The sequence below is a fragment of the Bos taurus genome, chromosome 1 (assembly GCF_002263795.3).
Source record: "Bos taurus isolate L1 Dominette 01449 registration number 42190680 breed Hereford chromosome 1, ARS-UCD2.0, whole genome shotgun sequence".
Lineage (NCBI taxonomy): Eukaryota > Metazoa > Chordata > Mammalia > Artiodactyla > Bovidae > Bos > Bos taurus.
Window position 1 is genome coordinate 147,987,727 of NC_037328.1, and position 26,447 is coordinate 148,014,173.

At 43.3% G+C, this 26,447-nt stretch overlaps 1 long non-coding RNA gene across 5 annotated transcripts in view; it reads right to left on the bottom strand.

Annotated features, from left to right (window-relative positions):
• The window catches only part of LOC104971069 (uncharacterized), a 130,089-nt gene that overhangs the window by 52,315 nt on the left and 51,327 nt on the right, over window positions 1-26,447 (bottom strand). Inside the window, exon 1 of one of the 5 annotated variants that reach the window (XR_009495731.1) lies at window positions 8,413-9,211. The exons of the other annotated variants lie outside the window; for them this stretch is intronic. This is a non-coding gene — a long non-coding RNA (uncharacterized lncRNA). Of the gene's footprint in view, window positions 1-8,412; window positions 9,212-26,447 lie in introns of those variants that run through there. 5 annotated transcript variants of the gene reach the window in all.

Here is a 26,447-nt window from a genome sequence, read left to right on the forward strand (position 1 = left end):
CACATTCACACTGTACAAGCTTGTGCTTTCTGATTTCCCACACGTACCTCTTGCTACCCAAGGTCCAGAGCACAAAGCCCACATCTGGGGCTGGTGGGTGGCACCTTAATCCCTATGTCATTGACGGACAGTCCTTAGTACTGGGAGTTCAGTCTCACCTCCTGCACGAGGATCTTGATGCTTGAACTCAGCGCCTGTGGAGTTACAACCCACACTCGCGGGAGACACTCCATCCAGAGTGCCCCATGCCTCCTTCTCCTCCAGCTCTGGCTCCTTGTTCCTGACATCTGGGGAACTCCCTTTTCAGCTTTTGGTCTCACCTGAGGATTGTGTTTCATTATTTTTGGATTGGAAGCGGGACTTTCTCAATTATCTCAGTCAACCATCTTGATCAGACATTTAAAGGATCTTTGAAACATTAGCAGATTTAATTCAAGGGCAATGCTTTCCCCGTAGTCTTTAAGTGGACGTCTTTATAGCCACCCACCTGTGCATCTGAGTTCTGAAAGAGCAAGCAAGTACCTTTACAGCAACACACACACACACACACACAAATCACTCACACTCACAGAGGCACAAGCGTAACCTCACAGGAACTGCTCTGAAAGGGAAAGCACCATGTGAATAAACAAGTTCTGATACGTTCAGTGAACACTAATCTGGGTGTCTTCTGTGTTCTCACCAAATAGACGATGTTAAGGAAACAAATGGAAAGTTTCTACCTCTGTGTTCTTGGCATGAAAGGACTTACCTGATAAGAAGCACCATGTATCTTGGAAATATAATTCTGAGAATAAAACTCTTTGCAACGCCTCATTCTCACCCTGGTCAGAAACTCTGAGCAGTTGCATGTGTATGCAAAGCTGAATGGGCCTGGAGTTCAGTCGTTCAATAAGTTACAATAGAAATGTTAACTGCAGTATTGATTTTTTATTATGTTTGTATTGCCTGTTTAATTTTATTTTGCTTGCAGGAAATTTTTTAATCAAAAATTCAGTTATTGAAATGCCCCCATCAGCCAAGTGATACTAGCAATGCTGGAGGAAACACATACATTAAAATCCCTCCTGGCTTTTCCCTCTTCCCCCTTCGCCCACCCCCAGTTCAAAACTAAAAGCTCCTCCATTTCCAACTGAGAGTAAATGCGTGTGACCTTCAGTTCCACAGAGGTTAACCTACTCTGATTAACTTTTCCATGTTATTCCATTAAATAAAAACAGTTTTGACACCCAGAGACTAAAGCATCCTAGAGATAATACAATAACCCTATGCAATCATTTCAAATTGGATTGTAATAATTCATTTAGGTGACCATACATATTTGTTATATGTAATATGAAACATCGCAAAATGAAATCAATAGAAATGTTTCTTGTTAATGAAGATATACTGGGCTGTTATGTGTGGGTTGCGGACTCAATACCACAGAAATCTTATTTGTATTATAAATTTCAGGGTATCCTGAGAGTTACAAATGAAGATAGCATTTCTTAAAGAAGCGATGGCTGGTCATTTAGAAAATTATATCATAAATTTTATGTCATTTCTTGGTCTTTCAAGATCTCTGCAAGCAACATAGTCTTATAATTTAAGTAAAAATTCTGGCTGAGTGATTGCATTCAACTATTTGCAAATGAACTTTTACCCGAACTTTCATTTCAAAATTACAGAGTTCAAAACAATTTAGCTTTGGTAAGTCTGAGGATGTTACCGCAGAAGAATTTAAAATACTTTTCAGGGTATTTCTTTCCTCCTAACATAAAAACTGAAGCTATCAATGGAGAAATCGATAGATATAGGTTTAAATATATGTATATTCACATCAGCCACTGTGACTATAATGGACTTCACCAGAATACTACCTTTAACTTCAAAACAAAATACAATATAATATAACATTGTATAGTATAGTATATGATAAAATATCATATGCACTCATTTATATGTATAAATAAGATTGTCATAATTGTTTGCTAAGTAAGCTCACGTGGGATTTTAAAAGGCCCATTTTAATAGTAAGTTCAGCATTTTGAACAATGTTATGGTGATATTTCAGATGAACAGTGGGCAAATATCTGCAATAGGTACCAAAAATAGTGAAATCATGAGTCATGATGCCATTTACATTTCTCTTGTCAAACTTCACTGCTTTCCTTCTTGTGAAACCTGACACCTTGAGGAAGGCCCAAAAGAATAGCATCCGCAGAGAATTCTTTGCTCTACGGTGACCTCAAATGGAAGAAAATCCAAAACAGAGGAAATGTACATATACACAAACGGTTCAGCAGTTAAGAACCCGCCTGCCAATGCAGGAGACGCAGATTTGACCCCTGGGTCAGGGAAATCTGGAGAAGAAGATGGCAACCCACTCCAGTACTCGTGTCTGGGAAATCCCATGGACAGAGGAGCCTGGTGGGCTACAGTCCATGGGGTCAGACATGACTTAGCGACTAAAACAACAACTGATTCACTTCCCTGTACAGCAGAAACAAACACAACACTCTAAAGCAACTATACTCCAATAAAAATTAATCATAATAATAAAAGAACAGCCTCTATCTCCCAAGTGAGAAAGAATTACAAAACACAAGCAGAGTTATTTGCAATATGTAAATGATCATCTTAGACAGTGTAAGTTTAAAACAGACTCATCACAGGTAACTATAATCATGTTTCTTCATCTGCTATCTTTTTGGCTAATGTGACCCTCTGCCGTTTTGGCCGCACCCTCTGAAACACTCACTTGCAGGTAAACACAGACCAAAACGGCACTGGCTGTGACTGAGTCAACAGCTTTCGTTCACAACCTGGTTCTGTCTGTATCCCTTGTGTGCCTGTTGGTGGGGTGGTGGCCACTCCCACACCCACCGGAGGGCTGTCTGAACAGACAGGAGCTGGGCCTGGCTTGGCCTCTGCCTGCTGCTTTCAGGCTTTCAGGCATCTTGAGTCTAAGGCCTTCAGCTCATGTTGCCCTCCAACTTTCCTCAGTGTTTTCTGCCTTCTCCTCACTCACCTCCCACACTCACCGGATACTCGGGTTCCTGTGTTCGGGTCATAGGTGTCCACGCATGAGCATTCCAGCAACTTCTGCAGAACACACCTGAGACGTTCATCACCAGGACTGGCTCTGCCTCTGACTTGGGAACCTGGGATCCTGGTTTACACCCTCTCCACCTCCTCCAGGGCTTCTCCTTGGTATCATCCCAGATGTCTGGAACCTCGCCTTTTCTCCTGACTCTGCCCTCATCCTGACAACATATTCTAGCTTTGCTCGCCTTAACAAAAGAGCCACAATTCTCTGCATCTGGACTTCTGAGTTCCTCTCTAGCTCCTTCTCTCTGTCTCTCTCTGACTTCCCAGTGAAATTTCTTGAAGGAATAGTTTGCACTTGTCTCTTCTTCTCCCCTCCTTGGGTGTCACCAACAGCACCCTCTGAAACTGCGCTGGCTGAAGTCAGCAAGGCCCTGTTAATTTCCAAATCCAATGAAAACACGTCTGTCTGTCTTTTTCTCTATCCCCCGTGGCCATGAATCACCATTCATACAACATTCTCACTGCGTGAACTCGTGAATTCCCAGATCCTTGGTTGGTGCATCTTTATCCATGAAAGATCCTTCTTCCTTCATCTGCTCTTTTTTTCTTAATTTGAAATTTTTCTCAACGGTAAACTATTCTGAACATTCATAGAAGTTTGAATAGTAGGTTCAACCCCGATTCTTATTTTCTCATCCTCTGCAGTTGTGCCTGGCAGCCTCTCCCTCCTGCTGGTGTTAACCACTGCTCTCCATCTCTTCTTGCTGACCTGCAGGTTTGTGCCTTCCCACTCCAGCCCCTGCCACTCGGACGCCCATAGGCTGCTGCACCAAGCTGACCTCCATATCACCCACCAGCCTGTTCTCCTCTTTCATTGTTTGTGTTGGTGATCATCTATCTTGCCAACCAAGTTGGATGACAGAACGCTTCTGGCAAAACTGTTACCACATCTCAGAAACATATCTCTCCTCCCACACCCCAGTCATGGCTTTAGTTTGGGCTTTCATCATTTCTTGCTGGATGTGGTTTAACAGTCACCTTATTAGCCTGGCTCTTCAATCTTGCCCCACCACCTTCCAACAACCCAAGCTCCCCCCATTTCTACACAGATTTTTTTTTCTTTATACAAATTGAAATCCTATCATGCCTCTTCCCTACTTGGAAGGCATAAGGGTATTCCGTAAACTCATCCTCATAAATAACTAATAAGAACCTGCTGTATAGCACAGAGAAGTTTACCTAATGCTCTCTAAGGGCCCATATGGAAAACAATCTTAAAAAAAGAGAGAGAGAGTAGATATGTGTGTGTGTGTGTGTGTGTGTGTGTGTGTAACTTATTCACTCTGCTATACATCTGAAACTAATGCAACATTGTAAATCCACTACACTCCAATAAAAATATTTTTTAAACAAAAATAATTTAACGACTAGGTAGTCCAAAATCTGGAGGATAAGTTGGCAAACTGAAGATTCAGTTAAGAATTTGTGTTGCCATCTTGAGTCTGATGGAGGAAAATGGGGCTGAATTTCTATGTTGCAACCTAGAGGCAGAATTGCTGCTTCTTTGGGGAACTTCAGTCTTTGTTTTTAAAGCTTTCAAATGATTGGGTGAAGCCCATCCACATTAGGGGGCTTCCCTGGTGGCTCAGACAGTAAATAATCTGCCTACAATGAGAGAGACCCAGGTTCAATCCCTGGGTCAGGAAGATCCCCTCGAGAAGGGACTGGCAACCCACTCCAGTATTCTTGCCTGAATAATCCAATGGGCAGAGGAGCCTGGGGGGCTAAAGTCCATGGGGTTGCAAAGAATCAGACCCAACTGAGCAACTAACACTTTCATCTACATTATAGAGGGTAATATGCTTTATTAAAATCAACTGATTGTAGATGTCAATTATATCTAAAAATATTTTCACAGAAACATGTAAACTAGGGTTTGACCAAACCACCATGTGGAGATGGAGGGTGATCTTTTGGGTAAGGAGATATCTCCTTTCCTCAGAAGTTAACAAGGACTTCAGTTTTTACTCACTTGTAACCTCTGACACAGGAGGTCAGGAAAGAATACCTAGTGAAATAACAAAACAGGCACCTTCATGCCATGGAAAGAGACCATCCAGAAAGCCATCAGACTGCACAGAGTATAACGCTGTTACTTTTTCTTATTGACACTGATTGGCTTGTGCTTGAAACTTCCCAAGAAATTTAGAAATATGGACAACAGGATTAGAAGGAGTTTGAACTATGACCCAAGAGATCAAATCCTGACAACTTGGTATGCTAAACTATATTAAAATGTATGACTTTGAAGGAAGAGATCAATATTTCTTTTTTCTGTTTGTGGAGAGCCTGTGCTAAAGGATAGAGAGAAATAGGTAGCCTGAGAATGTGAGCATATCCTAAGGATTTCCCTGGCTTGTAGTCATCCAAGGCGGCCATTTATAGAAAGGGAAAATGTGACCTGCTTCTAGAAAAAATAGCTGAGATATTTGCTTGTTTGTTTATTTCAAAACCAAGAATTGATTTATAAATTACTCATGCCTTAAAAACCACATGACTGCCACTATAGACATGACCCAACCAAGACACTCTTTTAAGTATAGTGAAATACAGCTGAAATGCTTATTTCTCTTAGCTGGGGCACCGTGGAGGTTTTTGTCCAGAGTATTTAACCCTTCTGTGCAGCCATATTGCAACTGCTGCTCTTCTCTACCTGTAATCACAACCCTGTCAGGGGCCTCTCTCCCCCACATACACCCTTCCTCCCCTAACCCTTCAGGCCTAAGGGAGGGACCAACTTCCCCTAAATACATCATCAATCATTCCTGCAATCAACACAATCTAGGAGAGACGGGGAAAATTTAAGCCCTAAGGAAGAGAGGGAGAAGGAGGGAAGGAGAAAATGATGGCGGTAGGGATAAGAACAAGTGTGATGGGAAACGTAGAGGTTCAGAGAATGACCAGCTCCTTACTGAGCTTGTTTTACAGAAAAAGCACATATTATAAACAGACTGAAGGACTTCTGGGATGGGCTGGACTGGTATTCCTCTTAGGACTTAAACGTTTCCATTCTTGGCCCTTCCCTGGTCCTGCAGAAACAAGAACAAGCTCAATAGAAAAGATCAAGTTCACTCTAAGTAGCAGTAACACGTTGTGCAGTGTGTCCAAGGCCATGCTTAAAATCATCTTTAGAGTTAGCCGGGCTAACTGTCACAGGCTTTCCTTGTAGCTCAGTCAGCAAAGAATCTGCCTGCAGTGCAGGAGATCCGGGTTCAGTCCCTGGATCTGGAGGATATCCTGGAAAAGGAAACGGCAACCCACTCCAGTATCCTTGCCTGGAAAATCTCATGGACAGAAGAGCCTGGTGGGCTGCAGTCCATGGGGTTGCAAAGAGTTGGGCACAAGTGGGCAACTAACCCTTCCTTCCTTCCTTATTTTCTGTCTAGTTCATCCAGGTTTCAGCTGGGTGACTACAAATTACTAAGCCTCTCTGAGTTTACTTCTCTATTGTGTGGGACTGGTGATACTACCTCGAAAGTTAAGAAGATTAAAAAAAAATGAAAATGCTTAGCCTGCTGTCCAGTATAAATGAAGTGGCCAAATAATAGTCATGATTATTACTAATTTAAAATAAATAAGCATAAAACGGAATTTAATTTTTAAAGACTGAAATTGGACGGCAGGTGTGCTGAAAGCCGTATATTCTCTGTGGTCACTCCTTGAGCCCCTTTTCTCCCCTCTGCTCCTCCCGTTGACATGACATCTTCTAAGACTACAACTTCTCCAGATTCTCTTTCTCGGGGAGCTCAAGTCCTTCAGGTCCTCAATTCTTTCTGTTGTTGGTGGTGATGATGAAATTGCTCACCAGTTGCCAAGATCTCATGTGTGTCAGTGTTTCCCAACCTTGCTTGATTATAAAACTTACAGGAAGTGGCAGTGGGGGTGGGGGAGAGGGGGTGGTTAAAAATCTCTGAACCCAAATCTGCAACGGGTATGGGGATTTGCACCTCTAACAGGCCCCTGAAGGTAACTCTGTGATCGGCAAATTGATCGGCAAAAAGAGACTGTTCAGCCTGGCCACCATGGTCTCCATGCCCTGCATACACCCTGATCTGTGTCGGCAACTCCACCCTTGAACCACTCCTATAAAACTCCTCAGCAAATCCCCTGCACTGGGACACACGGTTTTTGAGGCAGGAGTGTCCTGTGTCCCTGGCAAAGCAGTAAAGCTCTTCTTTCCTATTTCACCCAAAACTCTTGTCTCTGGGATTCTATTTGGCAACAGTGCACAGAGGCCAAATTTTTGGCATCGCTGCTAGTAAAGATCTACAACTAAAGATAGCAAGAAGGAACCACAGCAAGACTGACGGGAGGGGAGAGTCACAGCATAGGCAAGTCCCATACTCTCAGGCGATGACTCACAGAAGAATACAACACATCACAGAGGTTCTCCCGAAAAAGCGAGCGGTCTGAGCCCTGTATCAGGCTCACCAGCCCAGGGGCCCTGTGCTTAAAAGATACGCCCCCAAAGACATTTGGCTCTGAAAGCCAGCAGGCCTTACTCTCAGGAGTCCCAGGAGGCTGAGGGAAATAGAGACTCCACTCTAAAGGATGCACACAAAATCTTACATTCCAGGGCAGAAGCAGAGATTTGAAAGGAGCCGCAATGAGACCTACCTGACGATCTCAGAAAATCTCCTGGAGAGGCAGGAGGCAACTGGAGCTCACCCTGGGAACACAGACACTGGGAGCAGACATTCTGGGGGAGTTTACTGTACCATGTGGACCCTGGTGCTGGCAGCCCCCATTGTGGAATCCACCCTCCAGCTTATTAACCTCGGGACCTAGCTGCATGTCCACCCAACTGCCTGTAGGGACCAGTACTGGGACATCTCAAGCCAAGTAATTAACTGGGTAAGAATACAGCCCACCCACAAGCAGAGAGGCTGAGCCCACAGACGCCCCTGGACTTCACCTTGCCTACAAGAGAGCCCAGAACCTGGCCTCAGACACCAGTGCCCAGGCCCGAGACCCAGGGCGCCCAGTACCCTGCAGCATGAGACCCCCGCCCAGGTCCCAGCTCCATCCACCAGCAGACAAGCACCAGACCCAGAATCCCTGGCCCTTCCCACCAGCGAGCTTGCCCTAGCCTCAGGACAAGCTTCACTCATCAGCGACAGACACAAGCAATGTTCCCTCTGTGCCCACTTCCTGGAGAGCTTTTGTGATAAATAGATGTTGAATATTGCCAAAAAATTTTCCACATCTATCTTTATCCCTCCATTTGTTAATATGATGTATCATATTGATTGGTTTGTGGATATTTATTGCATTTTAGAAAAAGAAATGGGGAGCAAAATTGTCCCTACAATCACTTACCTTTGTGCTTTCTCGGGCAGAACTAATGAACAGACCCACCCTTACGTTTCTCCTTAGCAACAGGAAATGGAATTACTAAGATTGTAGGAACTAATCAAAGTCCATTCCTGAAACTCACCTCCCCTGAGCATATGTCTAGAATAAATTTAAGAAAAAGAAAGCAATGGCTCATAGGTAGATAACAATGGAGGCTTGAAAAATGCACAAGATCATAGGATCATAACACAAACCTTTTTTTTTTTTTTTAATTTCTTGATTGCCAAGCTTTTAAGCCAACAAATTTGAAACACACACACACACATCCCAAGTGGTGCTAGTGGTAAGGAAAAAATCCGCCTGCCAATGCAGGAGACACAGAGACAAGGGTTCAATCCCTGAGTTGGGAAGATGTCCTAGAGGAAGAAATGGCACCCCACCCCAGTATTCTTGCTTGGAAAATTCCATGAGCAGAGGAGCCTGGTGGGCTATGGTCCATGGGGCCGCAAACAGCTGGGCACAACTAAGCGACTAGGCACATATGGCAACAAATTTGAAACATACAGGCTTCCCTCAGGGGAGTTACAGCAGAAAAAAAACATGAAGGTGAGACTGGCCATTCATGCTTGGGGGCATCACACAGACTGACTTGGTTGGTGAAGCAAGACCATGGTAGAGAGTGATGGAAGAGGAAGTCGGAGCAATAGGACCAGCTGTGTCTTTGAATATGACACTATGGCATTGAGAGGACTCACAAAGAACGATATCTGCACATACGTGCCAGCCTAGCAAAAAGTAGAGACAACGGACTGTCTCATGCATCCGAGGTACTCTGCCTAAATTATCTTTGATCTATTGGCACATCTTTTATGATCTACTAAAAAATTAAATTTTTCATTCATCTATTGTATTCAACAAGCGCAAGTCGCAAGCCTGGGTTATTAATGATGTCAGATCTTGTATTACTGAAACAAATGCATAAAGGTTCCATTTCTGATGACAAAAAGAGAGTCATTTGTTTCAATCATGGAAGACAATCTTATTAAACATTGCCAACTTACTGCCAAGCTGGCTGGTCACCAAGGCACAGCCACAGAACAAATGGAATCGAGAAGACTGTCAATCTTCCGACAGTGTCACTGTCCCCAAAATAGTAAACTTAGGGAGAGATCAATCTATGATGACATGGACACTTTTACTTCTTAATTCTGGAGCCTTTCAAGTTCAGTGTTTTCATAATCCTTTCAGGTAGCAAGTAAGCTGTTTGGCAAATACTAGTGATGCTGGGTTAAACGGTCCGATCTGCGTAGAAACTGCATATATATTCATATGAACTGACTTAACCTTTCAGAAACGTCATTTAGGAAAATAGATAAAAAGCCTTAAAAATGTTTCTACCCTTTGACCCAATGATTTTCCTTCTCAGTCTAAGGAAATAATCTGGAATGCAAAAAAGGCACCATGACCAAGGATGTCCATTACTCTGTTGCTCTTACGGCTGAAAACAAAGGAGCCAACCAATTTTCTAACAGGAGGAGCATGATGTAGTAAAGTACATTTCAGCCACAGAAAAAAATGCTTTTGATGTGATCAGTTCAGTGCAGTTCAGTCACTCAGTCATGTCTGACTCTTTGTGACTCCATGGACTGCAGCACACCAGGCTTCCCTGTCCATCATCAACTCCCACAACTTGCTCACACTCATGTCCATTGAGTCGGTGATGCCATCCAACCATCTCATCCTCTGTTGTCCCCTTCTTATCCTGCCTTCAATCTTTCCCAGCATCAGGGTCTTTTCCAATGAGTCAGTTCTTTGCATCAGGTGGCCCAAGTATTGGGGCTTCAGCTTTAGTATCTGTCTTTCCAATGAATATTCAGGACTGATTTCCCTTAGGAATGACTGGTTTGACCTTATAGCAGTCCAAGGGACCCTTAAGAGTTTTCTCCAACACCACAATTCAAAAGCATCAGTTCTTCAGCACTCAGCTACAGTCCAACTCTCACATTCATACATGACTACTGGAAAAATCATAGCTTTGACTATACGGACCTTTGTCAATGAAGTAATGTCTCTGCTTTTTAATATGCTGTCTAGGTTGGTCATGGTACATACACACTAAGTCATATATACTATACTTTCAAGTATATAAACAAGATTTCCAACAAGTGTATAAGTAAGTTACAGAATGAAGACTAAAAGATAACTGCCCCCAAATTCTGACAATGGTCTTTTGGATGTTGACATTTTATGTATCTGTTTATTTTCTTGTTCTTTGTGTGCCTGCATGCTAAGTCAATCTTGTCCGACTCTTTGTGACTCCATGGACTGTAGCCCACCAGGCTCCTCTGTCCATGGGATTCTCCAGGCACGAATACTGGAGTGGGCTGCCATGCCCTCCTCTGCGGATCTTCCCAACCCAGGGATTGAACCCATGTCTCTTACATCTCCTGCATTGGCAGGTGGGTTCTTTACCACTAGCACCACCTGCTTTCAAATTTGTCTCCGTGCTCATGTATTACCTTTAAATACAAACAGAGCCCTTGAAATATTTCTGAACAGTTCATCCCAGAAGGTCCTCTATCTGGGGGGCACCAGGAGGAGTGAAGGGCGAAGAGTTCAGAAGACAAGAAGGATGTTGGTTCCTATCACGTGAAAGATAAATGTGTTTGCTCCAGACTTGCCATGAGGAACTTGGAGGCAGTCCCAGGAGATGAGGCCAGAGTTAAAGTGCTGCCCAGGTTCTGAATAAGCCCAGCTCCTACCCAAACGGTCTTGAACTAAGAGAGATAAAATAAAATGTCAGTTATTTGGGGGGAACCCCAAAGAAGAGAGGGTCACTGTGTCCCAATTCTTATCTGGAATCCTGGCTGAAAGATGCCCAGAATCCTTTTTGGTAGGATGCCCAAAGGCAACAGGAGGGAATCCCAGGAGAGCAAAGATGGCAGAGTAGGGTCTGGAGGCCCTGCAGCAGTTCTCACCCCAGACCTCACTGCCTGAGCGGCAAGGCACAGAAAGGTCCAGAAGTTCCCATGAGTCTTTGTGGTGAGCAGGCCAACAAACTGAAGCGGCCTAGAGTTGTGACAAAGAGGGGCTACATGATGACAGTTGTGACCAGATGGTCCTGGCATCGGTGGCAGATTCAGGCACACACCCAAGATGCACACACACGTCAGGAAAGAGGCCCTCTGTTTTCTTTAGTTTACCCCTTTGAGCTTCAGACGCAGAGTTGACTTAATCACACTCCTAGTTAATGGTGTGCTGTCACTTATTGGCACATTCTCATCATTAGCTTGTGATGGACTGATGATGAACTGATTGACGACTGATTGACTGATTTCATTTCCATTTCCATAACCTTTTCACTCTCCCCACACAGGCAGTCACCCTATTGTATTTGTTTTTGTTTTGGGGGCTTTTTTTTGTGTTTTTTTAACCGCACTGTATTTGACTAGTATTCTTGAATTTGTATGTACCCTAGAGAATGAAACAGTTTCAATTTATATACATGGTAATGTAGGAAAGTTGACATCTTGTTCTTAATTTCTTTACTCAGCTCCAGGTCTTTAAAACCTATTCATTCTGATGTGTTTATGCCTAGGTTGGCATCTGCATAATATTCCTTGATTTATTGACACATTCCCCAAGTAACAAACACTTTAGATGTGTTCAACTCCAGCACAGACACTGCTATGATGGATATCCTTTTGCATAATACTCTCAGGAGAATTTCTCTGATATGTATCACCAGATGTGGAATTTCTGGAATATACAAAACACACCTACTTAACCTAAGGACTACTACTTTTAAAAGTGGTTTCATAGTCTTCACTATGAAAAGTGGTTGAGCATACTACATACGCGTGGACACACACACGCATGCCTATAACAGATGCAGAGCTATCTGCTCAGATCCTTCTTCAAGGATGCAGGGAGTGTGGTCCACAGTAGACTTTCAGCCATCAGCGCCCCTCCAGGGTCCTCCTCAGTTGCAGAACACGTGGCCTCTAGCCTCTTGGGGTTGATTATCTGACCAAGGCCATATACAGATAAATGCCTAGCCACAGGTATTACCTTTTTTCAAGGAAGCTGGGAGTATAACTGGCCAGCTATTTCAGCCAGATGTCAGCAACTCTGAAGGGTAATTTCCACTCTGGAGCCCCTGGCTGATGGACCAAAACTCTGACCTACCTGCATCACATCTCAGCATCCTCTGCCCAGTTCTGCATCCTCCCCACACCCGTCTCAGGCCTTGATCTGTCTCACCATCTGCTCCTGGAAAGCCCAACCTGCAACGCACCACTCAGCTGCCCCGTCTTGCCGGTCTGCTGCATAAAAAATAGTTTCTCATTGGTCTCTTAACTTTCATTTCTCAGCTCCCTAACGATTGGAATGTTTACTCATATACTTGTTATTCAGTTCTCTCCTCCCCTGGATTGATTTATTATATGCGTTTTTTCTTAATTCCTTTGACTTTTTCATGCTAGTGTGTAGGAATTCCTCGATTACCCTACATAAGCCTTTAGATGTCTCAAATATCTTCTTCTAACCTGCCATCTGACTAATAGCGATGTCTCTGTAAGATTCTATAAGAATTGAATTCTTATTTTTGATGTAATAAAATCTACCAAGTTTTTACATTTGGTTGTGATGTTGAGGTCTGATTTAAGAAGGCTTCTGCTGCCCTTGAGCGTCCCAGGTGGCTCAGTGGGTAAAGAATTCACCAGCAACGCAGGAGACGTGGGTTTGATCCCTGGGTTGGGAAGATCCCCTGAAGAAGGGCATGGCAACCCACTCCAGTATTCTTGCCTAGAGACAGAGGCACCTGGCAAGCTACAACCATAGGGCTGTGAAGAGATGGAGATGACTGAACAGATGATGGAGATTGAGCACGCATGCACACTCCTACCCTGAAGTCACAAAGATATTCTCCTGTATTTTCTTCTATTATTTTTATTGTGCTACCTTTTGCGTTTAGTTTTCTAACTTATCTGGAGTCTCATTTATATATGGTATAAGGTTGGAATTCAGTTTTATTTTCATTCATCTAAAGAGGAAGATTTCATAGCAGCATGAGAAGAAAAAGTAGTAATACCTTTTGTATTGGGACAAAAGGAAGATCAACCAGTGACATGGAATATTATATAGAAATATAGGCTTGACCATCAAAAGTAACTGAAAAACAGAAGCAATTAAAGCTCTCAGAGAGGGGAGAGGGCAGGACAGGCAGTGGCGATGGGGGACACACCAAGAGGTATTGTCACATAAGTCCTTCTGTCCTCTTTTTTATTGCTTCAATAACTTTTTATGAAGTAAACACATTAGCTGACATTTAACTAAATATTTAGAATCTCAGAGGTGAAAAGGATCACCAAAGAAAGGAACAAAGAAAAGCAAGCTCAGCCTTTGTCCTAAGGTGGTTGATTTCTCTCCCAAACCCCAAGTAGCTGAAAGGTGGAAAATCTAGTAACAGAATCGAACACGTCTAATCTCTTTTATAACAATGTTCTTATTTTAGCCCATGTCATCAGGGGTAATGGCTGAAAATAGTGACAAATACAACATCAATAAACATAATAATAATCGATTTTCCAGAGATGAAAAATTTGAAATTAGTGACCATTTCCCCCCAGAGCATTGGTTGATTAATTTAACGTTCATCTTAGTCTTTCAAAGATATCCTCTTACTGCTGATCTGCTTGGCCATGCTTTGTGATGGGTTTTGTGGTTAGGACTCCATGGTTAAAGTATATTGCACAGTTCTGCAGTTTTTTCAAATTTATTTTATTCAAGTATCAGTTCAGTTCAGTCGCTCAGTCGTGTCCAACTCTTTGCGACCCCATGAATCGCAACACGCCAGGCCTCCCTGTCCATCACCAACTCCTGGAGTTCACTCAGACTCACGTCCATCGAGTCAGTGATGCCATCCAGCCATCTCATTCTCTGTCGTCCCCTTCTCCTCCTGCCCCCAATCCCTCCCAGCATCAGAGTCTTTTCTAATGAGTCAACTCTTCGCATCAGGTGGCCAAAGTACTGGAGTTTCAGCTTTAGCATCATTCCTTCCAAAGAAATCCCAGGGCTGATCTCCTTCAGAATGGACTGGTTGGATCTCCTTGCAGTCCAAGGGACTCTCAAGAGTCTTCTCCAACACCACAGTTCAAAAGCATCAAGTATAGTTGATTTGAAATGTTGTGTTAATTTCTGCTAAACTGCAAAGTGATTCAGTTTTATACACACACACACATATGTATATATGCTTTTTCATATTGTTTTCCATTACGGTTTATCACAGGATATTGAATGTGGTTCTCTGTGCTATACAGTAGGACCTTGTTGTTTACCCATTTTATACACAATAGTTCGCACTTGCTAATCCAAAACTCCCAATCCATCCCTTCTCCAACCCCCTTCCCCTGGGCAACCATAAGTCTGTTTTCTGTGTCTGGAGATCCAACCAGTCCATTCTGAAGGAGATCAGCCCTGGGATTTCTTTGGAAGGAATGATGCTAAAGCTGAAACTCCAGTACTTTGGCCACCTCATGCAAAGAGTTGACTCATTGGAAAAGACTCTGATGCTGGGAGGGATTGGGGGCAGGAGGAGAAGGGGGCGACAGAGGATGAGATGGCTGGATGGCATCACCGACTCGATGGACGTGAGTCTGGGTGAACTCTGGGAGTTGGTGATGGACAGGGAGGCCTGGCATGTTGCGATTCATGGGGTCGCAAAAAGTCAGACATGACTGAGCGACTGAACTGAACTGAACTGAAGTCTTTGTCGTAGATAAGTTCATTTGTCTCATACCCTTTTGTAAATAAGTTCATGTGTATCGTTTTTAGATTCCACCTGTAAGTGACATCATATGGCATTTGTCTTTCTCTGACTTACTCCACTTGGTTTGATAGTTTCTAGGTCCATCCATGTTGCAGCAAATGGCGTTATTCCATTCTTTTTATGCCTGAGTAGTATTCCATTCCGGAGAAGGCAACGGCACCCCACTCCAGTACTCTTGCCTGGAAAATCTCAAGGACGGAGGAGCCTGGTGGGCTGCAGTCCATGGGATCGCTAAGAGTCGACACGACTGAGCGACTTCACTTTCACTTTTCACTTTCATGCATTGGAGAAGGAAACGGCAACCCACTCCAGTGTTCTTGTCTGGAGAATCCCAGGGACGGGGGAGCCTGGTGGGCTGCCGTCTATGGGGTTGCACAGAGTCGGACACGAGTGAAGTGACTTAGCAGCAGTATTCCATTATATATGCATACCACATCTTCCTTATCCACTCATCTGTTGATGGACACTTAGGTTGCTTCCATGTCTCGGCTATTGTAGAAATAGTGCTGCGATGAACACTGGGGTGCATCTATCTTTTTGAATCAGAGTTTTCTCTGGATATATACCCGGGAGTGGGATTACAAGATCATATGGCAACTCTATTTTTAGTTTTTGGAGAAACCTCCATACTGTTTTCCATGGCGGCTGTACCAATTTACATTCCCACCAACAGTGTAGCAGGGTTCACTTTTCTCCACATCCTCACCAGCATTTGTTATTTGTAGATTTTTTAAACGATGGCCATTCTGACCTGTGTGAGACGATACCGCATTGTAGTTCAAATTTGCCTTTCTCTAATAATCAGCAATGTTGAGCGTCTTCTCATGTGCTTGTTGGCCATCGGTATGTCTTCTTTGGAGAAATGTCTATTTAGGTCTTCTGCCCATTTCTCCGTTGAACTGTTTGGGGTTTGTTGTTGTTGTTGTTACTGAGTTGTATGAGCTGTTTGTCTATTTTGTATATTAAGCCCTTGTCAATTGTATCACTTGCAAGTACTTCTCTCAGTCCCTGGGTTGCCTTTTCATTTCATTTACGGTTTCCTTTGCTATACAAAGAAAGAGCTTCTATGAACATAGTTGTGTATGTCTTTGGGTGTACTCACGTACGCATCTGTGTTGTATTCTCTTATTATGCCTAGTAAACCACTAGAGGAATTTTTTGGTCCGTGAAGCATCAGTCTTAGTGGCTTTGGAGGTTTTAGTACTCAAGGGAGGACTGATTCCTAGGAAACATGGTTTCAGTGAATTAGAAGTGGACATGGCTTGCTGGCAGGACTTTTTCCTATCATTAACCAATGAGGGGGTGGGGGTGGGGTGCGGGGGGAACACTACTGACAAAGGGGAAAGATTCCTTTTAAAGGGGGAGCTTCGATTGCTGTTGCATAGTGGAGTGAGTAGGACTTTATATGGAATGATATTCACCAGTATTCTCTTGGCCAACAGTCAGTGAAAACACTAGCGTAACCCAAAAAGGACCTCCACTTGGTTTCATCTTCTAAGAATGAATGTTTGGGTCACCCTACCTGGCTCAGACGGTAAGGTGTCTGCCTGCAGTGCGCGAGACCCGGGTTTGATCCCTGAGTCGGGAGGATCCCCTGGAGAGGGAAATGGCAACCCACTCCAGTACTCTTGCCTGGAAAATTCCATGGATGGAGGAGCCTGGTGGGCTACAGTCCATGGGGTCACAAAGAGTTGGACACGACTGAGCGACTTCACTTTTCACTTTTTTGCTATACAAAAGCTTGCATGTTTGATTAGATCCCATTAATTCTATTGCCTTGGGACATTGGGCTAAGAAAACACTGGTACGATTTATGTCCACAGTTTTGAAGTCTTAAAGAGAATCCTGTTCATTGAAGGATGGCTGCAGCCAACAACAATTAACAGTAAAGGAAATTCACACACATACTTCCACAGATTGGAATTTCAAGTTTATCATACAGGATATAAGTTTGGTGACTGAGCTACTTAATATTTTTCTAACTTAAGTATTCAAAAAACAATTTTTGAGAGTTTCTATCTATACTCCATAAGAGCACCCAACTTTCACTGAATTAATCCAGTAATGTTGACGCAAAGATGGGGTTCAAGTGACTGTTTTCTTCCCTTCCTTTCTCTCTCCCTCCTTCCCTGCCTGCCTTCCATTTTTCTTCCGTTCTTCCTTCTCTTCCTTCCTACATTTCTCCCTCCTTCCCCTTTTTCCTTCCTTGTTTGCTTTCCTTTTGCTACAATCTGAATGTTTATGTTTCCCCAAATTCATATATTGAAATCCCCAAAGTGATGGTATTTGGAGTCTTTGGGAGGTTATTGGGTCATGAAGGTGGAGCCCTGGTGAATGGGGTTAGTGCCCTTATCAAAGGACCCTAGGGAGTCCACCATCCTTTCCATTGTGTGTGGTTTCAGAGAAAAGACAGATGTCTGGGAAATGGACCTCACCAGACACTGAATCTGCCGGCACCATGATTTTAGACTTTGAAGCCTCCAGAACTGTGATAAATAAATCTCTGTGGTTTATAAGCCACCTAGCTTATAGCATTTATATTATAGCAGCCTGAGTAGACTAAAATATTCTTCTTTCCTTCCCTCTTCCTTCCTTTCTCTTCCTTATCTCTCTCTTTCCTTCCTTCCTTTCTTCCTTCCCTCTATAACTGTAAAACAATGTTTCAAAACCATCTTTAAATTATTTCAAGGTTTGATGTTCATATTTATGCTGGGAGACAAGTGGAGTGAATATTATCAATTCCTTTTTTGCCAATGAGTAAAGTGAGACACAGGGGCTTCCCAGGTGATGCCAGTATGAAGAATGCACCTGCCAACCCAGGAGATGCAAGAGATGCAGGTTCGATCCTTGGGTCAGGAAGATCCCCTGGTGAAGGAAATGGCAACCCACTCCAGTATTCTCGCCTGGAAAGTTCCATGGACAGATGAGCCTGGTGGGCTACAGTCTGTGGGTAGCAAAGCAAAGGTCAGTGGGCACTCTGACTTTGTGGGGTTGCAGAGTCAGACACGACTGAGCGTGCATGCAAAGTGAGACCTACAAAGGCCTGGTGACTTTTCCAAAGCTCTACAGTAATGAATAAACAACCCAGGGAAACAGGCTGACCTCTAGAGCCCCACTCAAGTGCTTTCTATGAGTCTTTAGCCCTGCCATCTGTCAGGGAAAACTCTGACCAGCCTTACTTATAATAACTTATAACCCTTACTGGGAAAGATTGAAGGCAGGAGGAGAAGGGTACAACAGAGGATGAGATGGTTGGATGGCATCACCGACTCAATGGACATGAGTTTGAGTAAACCCCGGAAGTTGGTGATGGACAGGGAGGCCTGGTGTGCTGCAGTCCATGGGGTCACAAAGAGTCAGACACGACTGAGTGACTGAACTGAACTGAATAACCCTGGGGGCACCCTGCTTATGATCCTTGTCCCCTACAAATCTAGCAGAGCCACCACTCTATGCAACTGAGTACACATGAACTCACTCTCATCTTTCCTTCTATTCCCACCCCATGATCCCCCAGTTGTACCCAAGAGGCATAAGACACCTTCCATAAAGACACACCTAGCCTGCTAACACTAGCCTCTATAATTTAGCATTTCTCAGCACAGTTACCCATCTAAAGCCTTAATTAAGACAGTGTCATTTGTTCCCTGTGCATTTACCAAAGGAGATGAACTGGGGGCTTTCATGAATGGAAACGAACTTCCCTTTTGACACTTTGAGCAGAGTGACTCTCCATAAGCAAGCATCACAGTGTGATGGCAGCCCTGAAAGTCACTATCAGGTCAAGTTCCCTAGGTCAGGTCAGCATCAGGCATCAATAAAAGACTAGACTAAGCGAAACCATGTTGCAGAAGGGGAGAAAAAATCATCACTTGTAAGAATATGTTTTGCGACCATCCTTTCAGTAAGGTGTCTTTCTAAAATGTTTCAGGAATAAAGAGGATAAAAGCTCTTCCTTTCCTAGGTTCTGGCTTTTGGAGTTGTTGAGGATGAGTGATGCTGGGAATCCAAGAAAGTCAGACAAACGGGGGAGGGCAGAGCCGGGGGATCTAGTTAGAGACACAACCTATGTCAGAGTCATGGTCCTCAAGCACAGGCCCCATTTATAACCTGTTCTCTAACTTTGTTTATCTTTGTAGACATTCACAGGAGCATCTTATTTTCCAGAAGTTGGGGCCCTATAATCATTATTTGTCTTTGGAGAAAACAAAATTATGTACCTTTAATTCCTCTTCTCAGAAACTCGACACTGTAATAGGTCGCTCTCCCCTGACCTTCCACCTCCCACCCTGGTGGGGCTGCTGTATTTTCACAGTTTCCTCTTGGCCCTGGCTCTATGAGCACAACCAACCAAGGTGGGATCTTTGATTCTTAACTTCAATCCACAAACAGAAAGGGGACAAGAGTGCCCACTTTCTCATTTAGGGTTTATGATTCAGAGTCACAGCATTTCTAGGAACGAGCACAAGTTTCTGGAAGTGACACATATGTTTGGTTATCTGGCTTGTATTAATTTGCTACAGCTGCCATCACAAAGTGCCACACAGCCTGAGTGGTTAAAACAACAAAATGTATCATCTCACAGTGCTGCAGGTGAGAAGTTCAAAAATCAACGTGTCAGCAGGTGGGGTCCCCCTGAAGGCCTGGAGAGAAGGACCTGTTCCAGGCTTCTCCTCTTGACTTGCAGATTCCGTCTTCTCCTTATGCCTTCCTGTGTATGTATCTTCCCTCTGTCACTGTCTGTTTCTATGTTCAAGTTTCCCCTTTGAATCAAGACCCCAGTCATATTGGACTAGGGCCCACCCAAATGGCATCATTTTAACACTGATGCAAAGACTCAATCTACAAATAATGTCCTAAATGTTAGGATTTAACATATGAGTTTTAGGGTACTCAATTCAACCTCTGATATAGCTCATAAAAGTAACACCAGGTTTGAAAAAGAAACTGGTTTTTGGTAACGGTGACCAGTAGCCACACCCATCTCTGGTCTGTCTCCTATACATATACAGTTTCCCAGCCCAGCCTCAGTTCTATTCCACAAAAGGTCCAGAGTTGCCAGGAATCCCCTCACTTTGCTGGAAGCTATGCTCCAAGACAACACTTTGACCCATAGGAGCAAGCCTATGAGGACAGACTGGATTCATAACAGGCTCTCTCATAACAGGCCTCTCACAGTCTGGCCAGATAAATAAGAAATAGCTAGTACATTGGAGACCTTAGCAAGACACATGACCTTCAAGGGGTGAGAGATAAACCCTATGAAGATTCAGGACTTATTATACCAGTAAAACTTTTAGGAGTCCAGCACATCCAAAGTCAAAGACAAAATATTGCATCTTGTATCAGCCATTACAAAGAAGAAAGCCCAAAGGCGACTTCGAGGACTGCTTTATGATAGTCTCCACCAACAAAGGTTACTCTGCCATTAGTAGTAGAAGTGATACAAACAGTGCTAGGCTTTCTCTTTACATAAGTATTTGTTGAGACTCTCAAAGGGTTATTGGCAACAAACGTGGACAAAAAGCATAAGATTTGATTAAATTTCCAGGCAGTGTATCAGTTAGCTATTGCTGCATAACAAACCACACCAAAACTTAGCAACTTAAAACAACAAACATTTACTTAGCCCATTATTCTTCAGATCAACAATTTAGGCTGGGCTTAGTTGGATAGTTACTCTGATTTTGCCTCTGTTTATCATGCCTGTGCACTTAGCTACCAAGATAGCCAGGGACTGGCTGGTTTTGGATGGTCTCTGCTGGGAAATCCTACCTTTGTTCCATGTGGTTGCTCATCCTTCAACAGAATACCCTGGTCTTATTCACAGAGTATCTGGGCAGGGATCCAAGAAAGAAGAGCCATGGATGAGCCCTTTTGAGCGCTTGTGCTAGGGTCAGAAATGTCACACTTCACTTCTGCTGAGTTCTATTAGTTAAAGCAAGTCATAGGGCAGCCCAGATTCGAAGGTAAGGGAAATTGACTCTGACTCTACCCTTAGATGGGAGACTTGTAAAGTCATGTTACAGTGAACACAAGTAAAAGGGAAAAACAAAAGATGATGGCCCTTTTTGCAATCTACCAGTCTGCTAGTTTTGTATGAACTGACATTTTCTGGGCTCCCAAAGAAGAGAACCTCCTGCAAGAGTGAGGGAAACAGAAGCCTGATCAAATTTCTAGGCCACTAGGAATTCCTAAACAAGTCTGATGACCCACTTTTAAAAATGCAGCAGGAAAGCCCTGACCTTTGCTTTTCTTCTCTCTGAACTCACTCTACCCTCTGAAATGACCTCTATTCCACTTGTCCTCTTTAGAGTCAATTTAGAAATGGCTCTATGACTTCTTCCTTCAGAACAGAGCAAGTTGGTAAACACACTGAAAGGAGGTGGACCATTTATACAAGTAAAATAGGAATTGCACCCTATCACCTACCTGAAACCCTCCTGTGTGATTTTATCACAGCTTCTGATTCTAAAGAGAAGAAAAACAAGTGGTCTGACACAGAAATTGCACTAACTAAAATCATCTTAAGTCTGCACTCACAAGAAATGAAAAAAAAAAATAGAAAGGAGAAAATCCACAAAATGTTGGGGTAGGGAGCCAAACGTACTATATGTTCTTGGGAATCTGATCTTGACAATGAATCTTGCAAGACGGCTGCCAGAGTGAGCTAGAGGGTGAGGGGAATCAAGTGATAAGAAAGTTCTCATTAGAAAATGACCATGTATAATAAGCTCTTATATTTCTCCTTTGAGAAGTGGCATTTGATGAAACAAAGCACAATTTCCTAAATCCCAAATTCTATTTTTACTTTCATCTGTGAAATTACTTTCTCTGCTTTTTCATGTTTTCTGACTGTCTTTTATCTCCCCATTTTTCTTTTCTATTCTTCTTTAAAGAGTAGGAATTTTCAAGCTGTGCTTCCTTGTCAAGTCAAAAGGCCAAAGAATCAGAACACATGCATGGGTCTTTTAGTTTCTGATTGTTGGGAGGCCTGGTGTGCTGCAGTTCATGGGGTTGCAAAGAGTTGGACACGACTGAGCGACTGAACTGAACTGATTTCAGAATATGATGAGGTCATGTAGATTTTTCAAGGTAGAGAGTTGCTCTATGACCTAATCATGTCTCTAAGAAGTAGAATTTGGAAGGAAAAAAGGAAGTAATTAGGCCTCTCCCTCGTAAAATGCCTTTAAAATGTGGATTTAAGAAAACATATACTCCAGAGTCAAACAGAACCAGCAGAAAAAGCCTCCAGATTTCAAAACACAGTGGGTGTGGGACTTGAAGAAAATTTAAAGAGACTAGAGCTATAAACCAGTCTGATCCCCTGAATTAACCAGATTCCAGCCCAACCTCAAGATGACACCATCTCCAAGAACCACCATGCTAAGGACAATTCTTGGATGCAATCAACATGATGCTCTAAATTGACTTTGCCTTGATGAGCTTTTTGTATTCAAACAGTTCAAAAAAAAAAAAATGAGAGGCATGGTATGAAGTGCTCAGACCCACATCAGATTTCCTGGATTTGAATCTCAAATCTACCAGTGTTAAAGGTTGAATCGTGCCCACTCCCTGGCTCCCCAAATTCATAGGTTGGAGTCCTAAGCCCTCAACACCTCAGAATGTCACCTGATTTAGAGACAGAGTCTTTATAGGGGTAATCAAGTTCAAATGAGATCACTAGAGCGGACCTCAATGCAGTATGACTGGTGTCTGGACACACAGGCCACACAAAGGGGAAACACCTGGTGAAGTTGAAGGCAGAGATCGGGGTGATGACCCTACAAGCTCGGGAATACCAAAGATGGCCAGCAAACCACCACATGCTCAGAGAGAGGTCTGCACCAGGTTCTCCCTCCCAGTCTCAGCAAGAACCATCCTGCAGATGACTTGATCTTGAACTTCTGGCCTTCAGAACCATGAGACAATCCATGTCTCTTGTTTAGGCCACTCAGCTTGTGGTTCTTTGTCATGGCAGCCATGTATACAAACAAATACACCCAGTTATCATATATCTGTTGATACAGAGCAGGACCTTGGGGGCCCCAGGGCACAACAGTCTTTCTGTGCCCCCCCAACCCTCGACCCCCCCACCCCGCTCCACCCTGTTTCTTGATTACGGGAAATATGCTTCATTCTGCCTCTGTGACTTACCCTGAGTTCCAACAGGCAGATTCAAATATTTGCTAATTAGGGAACAAAGAGAATGCAGAAAGAGAGGAGCAGTCAAGAAGCAACAGAGCACCCTTAGGGCAGGGCTCCAAAATCCCTGCAGATGGTGATGCAGCCATGAAATTAAAAGACGCTTGCTCCTTGGAAGGAAAGTTAGGCCCAACCTAGACAGCATATTAAAAAGCAGAGACATTACTTTGCCAACAAATGACCATCTAGTCAAAGTTATGGCTTTGCCAGTAGTCATGTATGGATGTGAGAATTGGACTATAAGGAAAGCTGAGCACCGAAGAATTGATGCTTTTGAACTGTGGTGTTGGAGAAAACTGTTGAGAGTCCCTTGGACTGCAAGGAGATCCAACCAGTCCATCCTAAAGGAAATCAGTCTTGAATATTCATTGGAAGGACTGATGCTGAAGCTGAAACTCCAATACTTTGGCCACCTGATGTGAAGAACTGACTCATTTGAAAAGACCCTGATGCTGGGAAAGATTGAAGGCGGGAGGAGAAGGGGATGACAGAGGATGAGATGGTTGGATGACATCACCGACTCCATGGACTTGAGTTTGAGTAAACTCTGGGAGTTGGTGACAGACAGGGAGGCCTGGTGTGCTGCATTCCATGGGGTCGCAAAGAGTCGGACACGACTGAACGACTGAAATGAACTGAACTGAACTGAACTGAGGGTGGGGTCTTGGTTTCCCTCAAGGGCCACATACAGCAATATCTTTGAACTGTTTTGCAGATACAGAACTCCCCACCAGGTGGGAGAAGTTAACAAGATGCTGCCCACAAACACAGAGCCCCCAGACCTGTTGGAAGCAGAAGGTGGATGATACTGACTCCCATTTACATCACCACCAATCAATCAGAGAACATCCACAAACTGGCACGCTCCCTCTGAACTATGACTCTAAAACTCCCCACAAGCCCCTTCAGGTCAGGGCACACAGTTTTGAGGGAATTAGCCTGCTGTAGTCCCCTTTGCCTGGTAAAGCAATAAAGCTATTCTTTTCTACTTCACCCAAAATTCTGTCTCTGAGATTTAATTTGTCATCGGGGTGCAGAGGCCAGATTCAGCTTCACTGTGGCTCTGGGTACAGCTCTGGACACACGTGGATAATAGTGCCCAATGCAGATGTTGTTAGAAGGATTAAATGAATGAATACATGCAAATGCTTCAAGTAGAAATTGATACAAAGGAGGCCATATATGTATTTGCTAAATAATATTTTTAAATCAACAGCTACACCAGTCTTTATAGGGATTATTAATTTGTCTGACTTTGCAGCCTGTGTGGGATTAGAGGTGGTTTTTTAAAATTCTTTAGGAAATCTAAATGCCATTACTTATTCCAAGCACGGCCAACAAACTGTTAGAACTAGAGCTACGTTGTTGTCTTCGTTTTTCTTTCAATAGTGTGATCTGGCAGGACCGAGGGCCGTTAGGTTTCTAATAAATTATTAATCTGCGAGTTAATAATTCATGTTAATTGGTGCTATAAGTCACTTTCTCTGGCAAATGTGAGCAAAGGTCATAACTTTTTAACAGCAGAGGTGAAACCTTTTCTAAGTTTCTTTTTCCATGTGCTATCATGGAAATATTAAGATATGGAAGGAAAATTTTAACCAGAGCTGGGGACACAAGATAATTCCAAGGGTAAAAGGTCTAGCCCTTCAGTCGGGTTTCATGGGCCAGCACTGTGTCCACAGCCCCAAAAGAAGGAGAGAGGGGGCTCCAGAAAACAGAGGCCACCAGCCCCATGACAGCCTTCCCAGGGAGGACACGGCCATGCAGGTTTGTGAATCTTTGACAAGATGACATAAAATAATTGTAAGTGCTGATGCACTCTTGATAAAAAAAAATCTTTTTCAGAAACTAAAACAAGGCCTTTTAGACAACAGCTCACCAGTGGGATATTTTTTTTTACAACAAATAATAATTCTTCTAAATTACAAGGCACAGTTTTAAATATAACAGGCCCAGAATCCTAAGCAAATTGTTCTCACTATGGACTTCTTTGATTTTAATTAATGTATGTACACTCTGCCTTTTTTTTTTCCAGAAAGAGTTTGAGGTTATTCATGATTGCAGACCACAGAAAGCAAGAAATTAAAGGCCTATTTTTTTTCCTGTTACCTTTTTTAAATTTATTTATTTTAATTGGAGTGTAATTGTTTTACAATGTTGTTAGGTTCTGCTGTACAACAACGTGAATCGGCTATAAGTAGACATATATCCCTTCCCTCTTGAGCCTCCCTCCCAACCCACCCCTCTAGGTCATCAGAGAGCACTGAACTGAGCTCCCTGTAACATACAGCTGCTTCCCACTAGCTATCTGTTTTACACGGGTGTTAGTTGCTTAGTTGTGTCCGACTCTTTGTGATCCCCTGCACTGTAGCCTGCCAGGCTCCTCTGTCCATGGGATTCTCCAGGGAAGAATACTGGAGTGGGTTGCCATTCCCTTCTCCAGGGGATCTTCCCCACCCAGGGATCTAACCGGGGTCTCCTGCGTTGCAGATTCTTGACCGTCTGAGCCAGCAGGGAAGCACAACTTGCACGGGGTGGTGTGTTGTACTCTCTCCATTTACCCAACCCTCTCCTTCCTCCCCGGTGTCCACAAGTCCATGCTCTACATGTATGAAAGTCTTCACACCTTGATAAATGTGTATTTACTGTGCAAACTCACTGATTCACCCTTGGGTCCAAGAGGCAGTCACGAGTGGCCCAAATGTTCTGAGTGTTTTCTGCCTTTGTTAGCCTTGATCACTACCTGAAATCTTCATAGCAAGTCACAGACTGGTATCATGAACAGACATTTGCCCATTTGGAGAATAAAATTCTTCTTAGTAGATTTGTTTGCAGTTTTGATTAAAAGATGTCAAATATGCAAAGAATGATGTATGAGGACTTGGGATAAAACAAAATGGAAACCACTAGTTTAAAGACTTTCAGGGCTAGAAGTCCAGTCATCTAGCTCTTGTTTTTCTAAAGAAAATTTGAATCGCATATGCTTTTCATTGTGCTCCTTTTCTGTCATTTACATATTGGAGAA